Source organism: Amblyomma mixtum, chromosome 6 (assembly GCF_055824585.1).
Source record: "Amblyomma mixtum isolate Tamu chromosome 6, ASM5582458v1, whole genome shotgun sequence".
Lineage (NCBI taxonomy): Eukaryota > Metazoa > Arthropoda > Arachnida > Ixodida > Ixodidae > Amblyomma > Amblyomma mixtum.
In genome coordinates this window covers 121,409,776-121,419,279 of record NC_143017.1, presented here as the reverse complement: position 1 = coordinate 121,419,279, position 9,504 = coordinate 121,409,776, and positions in this window count along the sequence as shown.

Here is a 9,504-nt window from a genome sequence, read left to right as displayed (position 1 = left end):
ACGTTCACCGTTACGCCTACTAAGGGAATCTTGGGAGGAAAAAGGCACAGACCCTACAGTGGTCGAATATATATTGGACTTGCTAGGTAGGCTTCACCGATGCCGAGAAATCGCAGAAGCAAACATGAAAGAGGCGCAGACTAGGGCGAAAAGTTATTACGACCGAAATGCGAAACTTCGTTCGTATCAAGAAGGAGACAGAGTCCTTGTTCTGCGACCCTCGCGAATGAATAAGCTCGAGGTTCAATGGGAAGGACCGTTCAGAGTTGTGAAAAAGCTTTCCGATACGAACTACGCTATCGAACGGAAAGGAAGGCGCCGAGAGATCATGATTTATCATCACAACCTCATGAAACGATATGTCGCAGATGTAGAGACAGTCAACATGGCTCTTAACGTCAGTGAGGAACTAAACACAGAGATTCCTCAGCTGAAAGGCTCTAAACAAAGCATTGGGGTTGATGAGGTTATGAGAGTAGCAGCGCCTGCTGAGGGCCTGACCGAGGCGCAGTGGGCTGACTTGCACAGTTTATTCTCCGAGTACGACGGTCTCTTCTCCGAGAGACCAGGGCGGACAGCGCTTGTTGCTCACGATATCGAGCTTACGTCTGATGTACCGATCAAGTTACGGCCTTACAGAATGGCGCCCCGTCAGCAGGAAATACTGAAGGAGGAGGTAGAACGCATGCTCGAGCTAGGAGTTATTGAACCGTGCGAGAGTGCATACGCGTCTCCTATGATACTTGTGGAAGTTCCGGGCAAAGACCCTCGACCTTGCGTAGATTATCGGAAGTTAAATGCAATAACCAAAGATCAGATCTACCCTATTCCGAACGTAGAAGAGCGCGTAGAGAAAGTGAGTTCAGCAAACTACGTATCTACCTTGGATTTAGTCAGGGGCTACTGGCAGGTACCTATGACCGAACGAGCTAGCCAGTACGCCGCTTTTGTAACACCTACGGGCACCTTTAGACCCCTTGCCTTGAGTTTCGGTCTAAAGAATGCGCCATTTTGCTTTTCCAGGCTCATGGACCGAGTGTTGAAAGGCGCGGAGACTTACGCTCTGCCCTATTTGGATGACATAGCTATATTTTCGGCTACATGGGAAGAGCACCTTTGTCACCTGCGAGACATATTCAACCGTCTGATGAACGCAGGTCTAACTGTGAAGCCCGCAAAGTGCCAAATGGCACGAGCAGAAATGAAGTATTTGGGGCACGTCGTGGGGCAAGGCAGAAGGAGACCAGATGATTTGAAAGTCGAGGCAGTGGTTGAATTTCCGCAACCACAAAACAAGTCCGGAATAAGAGCGTTTCTAGGGCTTACGGGTTATTATCAAAGATACATACCCCGTTACTCTGAACTTGCCGCTCCATTGACAGACGCATTGAGAAAAAACGCGCCAGAGAGAGTACGGTGGAGCAAAGAAATGGACAGTGCTTTTCAGGCGCTGAAAACAGCCCTGTCCAGTTCTCCTGTACTGCGTGCACCGAGATATGATAGACCCTTTGTCGTTCAATGCGACGCAAGTAACCGTGGGTTAGGGGTTATTCTCTGTCAAGAAGACGAAAACGGGAATGAACATCCAGTGCTCTTCGCAAGCAGGAAGCTAACAGCGAGAGAGGAGGCCTATAGTGCATGTGAGAAAGAGTGTGCATGCCTCGTTTGGGCATCCCAAAAACTGGCATGCTACCTCTACGGAACCCCGTTCGTCTTTGTGACCGATCACTGCCCGCTGACATGGCTATCGCAAATGTCAGGCAAAAACCCCCGACTGCTGAGATGGAGCCTTGCGCTTCAAGATTTGAGTTTTCATGTGCGGTATAAAAAAGGAAAGGCGAACGCGAATGTCGATGGCTTGAGCCGTGCCTTTTAACCGCCTACAGGAACACGGGGAATATTCATCGCTCTTTTAAGTGTTTATGCTAAGTATTGTTGCAGTGATTCTTTCTTTTGGTAGCTCATGTAACCTAGTGATTTTTTTCTTTCTTGTTCTGCTAAAGAAAAAGACCACAGTACAGTGTGACAATGACCGCGAAATACGATATTGGGCAGGACCTTTCTTATCATGCAACAGCCTGGTTGCCAGGAAGCTTTTGCTGGCGCTTGCTTGCTCTGTGGCGCTAGTCTTTGCCCTTCAGGAGTGTCCATCAACCGGACGATGGTGCAGATCTCTTACGTCGAGCAGCCGACACTCCTCGCCGTCCGAGATCATCCCGTCGGCGGAGGAGCTGTAATGTCTCAACTGTCTGCGAAGGCGCCGGTGCGTCTCATCGATGACAAGTATACCGTGGAGCGCATAAAGGCGGATAGCAACCATGGCCTGGAAACAAGCACTCGTTGACGAGGGTTGCCGTAGAGCGTGGCCGTAATCGGAGCTCAAGTTCGCATCGTTTCGAGTGTCCGGATGAAGCAGAAGATATACAAGGCTACCCGAGAACGGCGACCTCGCCCAGGTGCAACGGCGTGGGCATAACACAAGCAACGCTGGCTTCGCGCCGGGGTCGGTTTACCGAAACCCGCCGTTTGGAGAAACGTACACATCACCGAGAAGCAAGCCAACAGGAGGACGAGCGGACCCGCCGAGAACACGATCTTCCAAGTTCGCAGCGTGAGAAACAGCGGTTGCCTGCGGAAGGCTGGTGGTGTGTGTGCTCACGTGCTGTGGCTTACGTGCAGGAATTCGAGGGCGGGCCTTTATGGTGCCGTGTGAAAAGAATGGCAATTTGTGCTCTTCGATTGGTGCGTGCCCAAGGACAACAAATTCCCTGCCTAGGGACCTAGGGACATTACAAGGTTTAAAACCCGGTGTTTCCGCCTCGTAGGAGGCAGAATTCTCTGAAATCTCCATCTGTAAAGATGTAAAAAAATTCTAATTCGCCTACGAGAGCTCCTCGCCTCCGAGGTTCCTCGACGCCTCGCTGGTCTTCGCTACCCTCGACTCGGGCCCAACGTCCGGCGTCGCGACAACAGTCAACTGCCATCAAGGCTTACAAGGCACTCTTTCGCTTTTTGAGAGCGACTGCCTTAATTGACAGACTGTGATTATTTCCCTTTACTTCTCTCTTTCCTCTTTAATTCCCCTCATTCCCTTCCCCTGTGCAGGGTAGCCAACCGGAATCCTTTCTGGTTAACATCCCTGCCTTTCCCTCTCTCTCTCTCTCTCTGATTTTTTCCTTCAGGGATCGACAGCTGAATCAAGGTTCCAGCCGCTATGCATTAAATGTAACAGAACCAAGCTCCCACGTCTACTTATTAGGGTTAAAAGCAGCAATGGCATCTATACGGTGCAAATTAAAGCTGTTCGTAAGGTGTTCATGTCGAATGGCGCCATTACAAACCCATACGTTGAGCCTCGGGTGCACCAAGAATAGACACTATTGAAGAAGCATAGCTTAATGGGCTAGCTGGTGCATCATTACGGAAAAAACCAGCAGGAAAGGACGCGTTCACAAGACCTGGACAGGACGACGCTGGGAACACTAGACACAAACCAAAACAACGCTCTTTTAGAGACATCATGCAAAACTAAGTGAATGTGAAAGTGAAAGCATCACCGTATTGGGAATGAAATCAGCCTGATTATTATGTTCACGGTGCTAACACGGAAAACTCATGCTCCTTCCATCGCTCTAGTAAAAAGAAACTACTAGTAAAAGCGCGTTAAGTGTGTGGGCGGCTGTACGCGTTCAGTTATAATGTAACTCTCGTTATAAGCCTTGCTGTAAGAGACAGAAAATCTGCCTGCGGCGAAGTTGCTAACGAATACGTTGTCGCTCTTCGCTCATTTAGCAGCTCATTTGACAGCACTTCAACACACTACGATCGATTAAGAAACCAGGAAGATTTGGTTTAGTTTATGAAGTTCTAACGTCCCAAAGCGACTCAGGCTATGAAGGACGCCGTAGTGAAGGGCTTCGGAAATTTCGACCACCTGAGGCTCTTTTACGTCCACTGACATAGCACAGTACACGGGCCTCTAGAATGTCTCCTCCATAGAAATGCGGCCGCTGCGACCGAGATCGAACACGTGTCTTTCGAGTCAGCAGCCAAGCACCATAAACACTGAGCCACCGCGGCGGCTTCAAACCAGGAAAGGCTTGAATCCCACGTCCTATGGAGAGGGAGCACGTGCTGTTGTTGTAATATGATCATCCACTCACCTTGTTCCTTTCAGGCCACTAAACGCTTGCCCAAGAGCACTGCTGGGATCACTCGGAATAACTCCGCCGACTATGATGTCGTCGCAAAGGCTTCACGCCGCGCGCTGGACTACGCTGTTATCTTGGAATCAGCCTGTATCACTTATCGCTTAAGACGGGCCCCTTCCCTGCGTCACCGAGGCCGCTTCTTTTCAACTTTCCTCCTCTCTCGCCCATGGAAGCTGCTTCTGTATCTCTCTTCGACAAAGCTTGGTGAACTCTTGTTTTTCTTCTTGCGATGATAATAGTTGAATCCGCTGACTTGACTGTGTGGTGAAAAGAGAAATGAATAAGTGGCAGTTGAAAGCAAGCAGTTGCATCAGTTGCAGTCAGCGGCAATCCGCTTCCTTGTCTAACCCTGCTTCTCGCTCTTGGCAGGCCGATCAGGTGTACCGCGATCTTCAAGGGGCGGCTGCGCCCGCACGGCGATCTCGGACGCTGCCACTAGGACTGTCCCGTTGCGCATGCGTCCACCTGGTCGGTTATCATCCACGTGCAGCCGACAAGCCCAAAGTACCCGGATGCAAGAAGCCGGGTGGAGGATCACGTGGTGTCTGCCAACAGCTATATAAACCGTCAACACCCAGGCATCATCGCAGTCAGCGGCAATCCGCTTCTTTGTCTAACCCTGCTTCTCGCTCTTGGCAGGTGAGTTTGATTTGCCAATTGCTGAAACTGGATATATTGTATATTTTTTTCGCCGCTGACTGCAAAAATGCCTGTTACATGCTCTGCTTGTTCCAAACCCGTGGACGGAAAGTGTTTGACTTGTTCTCGTTGCAAAAGTAGCTACCACTTTGGAAAGAGCTGTTCTGCTATCACGAAAAATGCTTTTTCAAAAATGTCGACTGCTAAGCGTGAAACCTGGACATGCCCATCATGCGAATCCAGTGCAAGCAATCACTCAGACTCGGATGATAGTGACGTTTCTTTTGGTCATGAATTCTCTGCAGTTAACAGCAAACTTGACCAACTGAGAGTTACGGTTGAAGCTCTCACAACTAAAGTGGAGGAACTGCTCCAATTTAAGGCAACAGGTGAAAAGATGGCTGAAACCGTCACTGAAATCCAAACGTCAATTGAGTTCCTTTCTAATAAATATGACTCTGTCATGTCTACCCTAGAAGCGAACCAAGCTGAGTTAACCCAGCTACATGCCCGAGTGGAATCACTTTCTGAGACTGTTGTCGCTCAAGCTGAGCTGCTGTATCAATCAAGGTGCGCAGTTAATGATCTTGAACAGTACAGCAGGCGATGCAACTTTGAAATACATGGCCTCCCAACCAACCCTAATGAGAATTTGGTTTCTTTCATGGGCGATCTAGCTCAGACACTAGAGTTTCCAGAATTTGAAGCGAATACAGTCGCTTCAATACACAGACTGCCAAAAAAGGACAGTTCGTCTCCCCCTATCCTTGTTCAGATGCGTGACGTGGCGTCTAAAGAAGTATGGCTTGCTCTACGGAAAAAGCTTCGCGATTTACCTACGGATGAGTCTCACCCTCGGCTGTATTTCAACGAAAATTTGACACGGACAAACAAGGACCTTTTCCGATTGGCCAGGTCTAAGGGAAAAGAAAAGCAGTACAAATTTGTTTGGACACGTAACGGCAAAGTTCTGGCCAAGAAATCAGAAGAAGTCAAGACTGTTATCCGCATTGAGAAGATGTCTGACCTGGATAAGATCTGCTGAGCATGGGTGATCTCGAATTCCTTGCATGTACAACATTTTCCGAAGTAACAAAATTTTTCACAAGTGACGCACAACCTGCTTTTTGCGCGACGCACGTTAATATCCGCAGTATCCGAAAGCACTGGGATGAATTCATGGCACTAACTTCACCTTCTCGTTCTACATTTGACGTATTTGTACTGACGGAAATCAATATTTCAGCCGATATTTTCAATCAGTATGCAATACCAGGTTACCAAGCAATTTCCTGTACCCGACCTGCTAGAAAAGGGGGTGGCGTCGCAGTTTTTGTGAGAGACAGTTGGACTGTCACAGAGCTAAATTCTGACTTCCAGCAAGCAGAAGTAGTAGCATTGCGTTTGAGCACGCCAGCTCTCTCTCTGATACTCTTTTCAGTATACCGACCCCCCTGCTTCAATGGCAGGCTCTTTTTGGCCGAACTTGACAACGCCCTCTCAGCCCACTCGCATGAAGATTATATCTGTGTTATAGGCGATGTTAACATAGATACCTTTCGCCCTTCTAGGGCTCTGGTCTCAGATTATCTTGATCTGTTATCAAAATGGGGACTGCAACCAACTATCCAGAAAGCTACACGAGAAGAATTTCTGTCAGGGCAACTTGTCGTCTCTTGCATCGACCACATAAATATAAGAGCTCCGAATTGTGCCCTACAATCTGCTATCGTCGAAGCAAAGCTGTCAGACCACTACTTTGTCTGTTGTTCTTTAGCCCGGAAATCGAACCCTCCAAGAGCAGATAGCGGTAAAAAAGAAATTTCCATCTGCGATCCCAAAATCTTTTACCGACTGGCATCGGAATACGATTGGGAAGTGTTCTTGGAAAACGTGCCCCCGAAAGACATTTATGATAAGCTTGTTGAGCTATTACAAGAGTTTAAGAAAGCGGCTACTCGCGTGGTTGAAATCAGGCAGCGCAATAAAGAAAACTCATGGATGACCTTAAATATACTATCAGCTATAAAAGAAAAAGATTTGCTCTGGGCCCAGTCGAAAAGGGCACCTGCATCTATCCTGCTACGGTCCAAGTTTAAGGTTGCAAGAAATAAAGTAAACGCAATGATTCGTCAGGCTAAAAGAGTACATTTTCGTAACAAGTTCAAGAATGCAGGCTCTGATACTAGAAAAACGTGGTCTTTGATTAACAATCTACGATGTGTCAAAAGGCGTGGCAATGATGGCAAAGATTTTGTGTCGTATTTCGGCACTGATGAAGAAAAAATAGCTAAGGAATTTAACAGGTTCTTCTCGCAAGTTTCGGGCAGTGCGCAACAGAATCCCTTATTTTGTACTCTGAAGAACAGCACAGTTGAATCTGCACACCTACCTTTGCTAAGTGAGGATGACCTCTGTTCAATTATTTTTGGTCTTAAACGCAATAGATCTGTGGGAATAGATGGCATTTCAGTTGATGATTTGCGAACCATGTTCGACGTACTTAAAGGCGTGTTGCTGTCGCTGTTCAACAGCATTATCTCAAGCGGCATGATCCCGGTGAACATGAAGGCGGCTATAGTTACCCCAATTCACAAAGGTGGTGCACGTAATAGGTATGAGAATTATCGTCCTATTTCAGTCTTGCCCTGTTTGACTCAAATATTAGAAAAACATCTGCTGTTTACAATGACAAGTTTTTTAGATAAGCACAAAATCCTGTCACCATGTCAATATGGTTTTGTACAAGGTAAAGGGACGGAAATGCTTTTGGAGGATTTTTCTGACATGTTAAATCGATCTTTTGAACGTAACCAAGTGGTGTGTGCACTGTTTCTGGATGTCAGCAAGGCTTTTGACAGCGTGTGTCACAGTGTGTTATTGTGTAAACTGTCCAAGTTAGGCTTCCGTGGAGCGTTTCTTTCGCTTTTGGAAAATTTTTTACTGCAGAGAACGCAATATATCTCCATTGGCCGGGCAAAGAGCGCTTCTTTGTTAATTAAAGCTGGCGTCCCGCAAGGTTCAATAATTAGTCCCCTGTTATTTAACGTCTACGTGAATGACCTTTCAAACTTTGTTCCTGTAGGCCTGTACCAGTACGCTGACGATACTGTACTTGTAACCCAGTCACCGAACTACTCTGACTCAATTTCTTCTCTTCAAGCTGCAGCAATAATTTCTATGGACTGGTTCTCAAACAACCTAATTAAAGTTAACAACTCTAAGACTCAGCTTATATGCTTTCACAGCCCGATGAAGAAGGTAGATTTAAACCATCACCTTTTCTTGCACGGATCTGATTGTTCCCAATGTCAATGTATACCCTTGAGCTATACAAATACAGTGAAATACCTAGGATTATACTTTGACAGTGCTCTTTCATGGAATGATCACTTGTCCCACGTTTGTAAAAAGCTCCGAACCGTCTCCTGTGTGCTTTACAACATCAGGTACTACATGCCGCTTTCAATACGCAAAGTTATCGTAAACGCCCTTGGTTATAGCATACTGCGCTATGGCATAACGATTTATGGTCACTGTGCAGTTCGCTGGAAGTGCAGGATTAATTCTCTCCTACGATCTTTATTAAAAAATATCGGCTATGATTTAGGCCTTCCCTCCAATTCTGATCTCTTTAAGGTATTTTCTCTACCTGATTTTGATCGCCTTTAGATGGAAACGATCGTCCTGAAGCATTTTTGGCTTAGTGACTATAAGATTCCGTATGTTCCCACACGGTCTCTTCGACCGAAGGAACCTTTTTGTATTCCCCGACGGTCTACAAGATATGGAAGGCGTTTAAGAGATTATTACGTTCCCTTTCACTTTAACAGGTTACCGCCAAGCGTTCGCCGGGCAAAAACTAAATACAAAATAAAAAAGATGCTGCGATACATTAATTAGAGGGTTTACGACATCATGCATGTGCTTTACCACCTGTCAAGTAAATCTTGTGATGTCATTGGTTACTGCTGTATTTATTGCACTGATCTGAGGTATCATTATGCCACTTTGGTTTTTCTTACTTGCGATTTAATCTGATGAGGATTTTTTTTTCCTTCATGTAACATGAGTCTTGTGTCTATTTTGTTCTCACCGTCATACTAATTTTATGTCCGTTATTTTGAATGTGTTTTTTTTTTGCCTGTGTGTATGTCTGCGCGGTTCCGCTGCCTGTCGGGCTCTGCCGCTCAAGCCCTATGAGGCTTTGGCAGGCCGGATTTCTGTACATTTTTTTAAATATTTGGCGCAATAAAGAATTATTATTATTATTATCAGATTCGAAGCAGAGAAAAACTAAAAAAAAAATTGGGGGGCACTTAAGCCCCGCCTTTAAAGGGACAGTGAGGAGAGCACTATTAATATTTTTTATACCAAAATCCGATAGTTCGGCATGTCATGGCTTTGTTGCCACTTGGCCGGCAGCGAAAAATTCATTTATTTCTAAGAAATTTGGATTCGAAGTTGAAAAAGTTTTTCCCGCCGCTCTGATTCAAACTTGGGATTCTCCTATGACGACAGAGGACTAAGTGACGTGAAATATGACGTGAGCATGACGTGACGCAGACTCCGTGATTTCTGACAGCCAGCAGTGCGGCCTAGCAGCAGCCGAAAAGAAAGCTACCGCCGGCCGCAGGTTGAAGGCATCTATCGG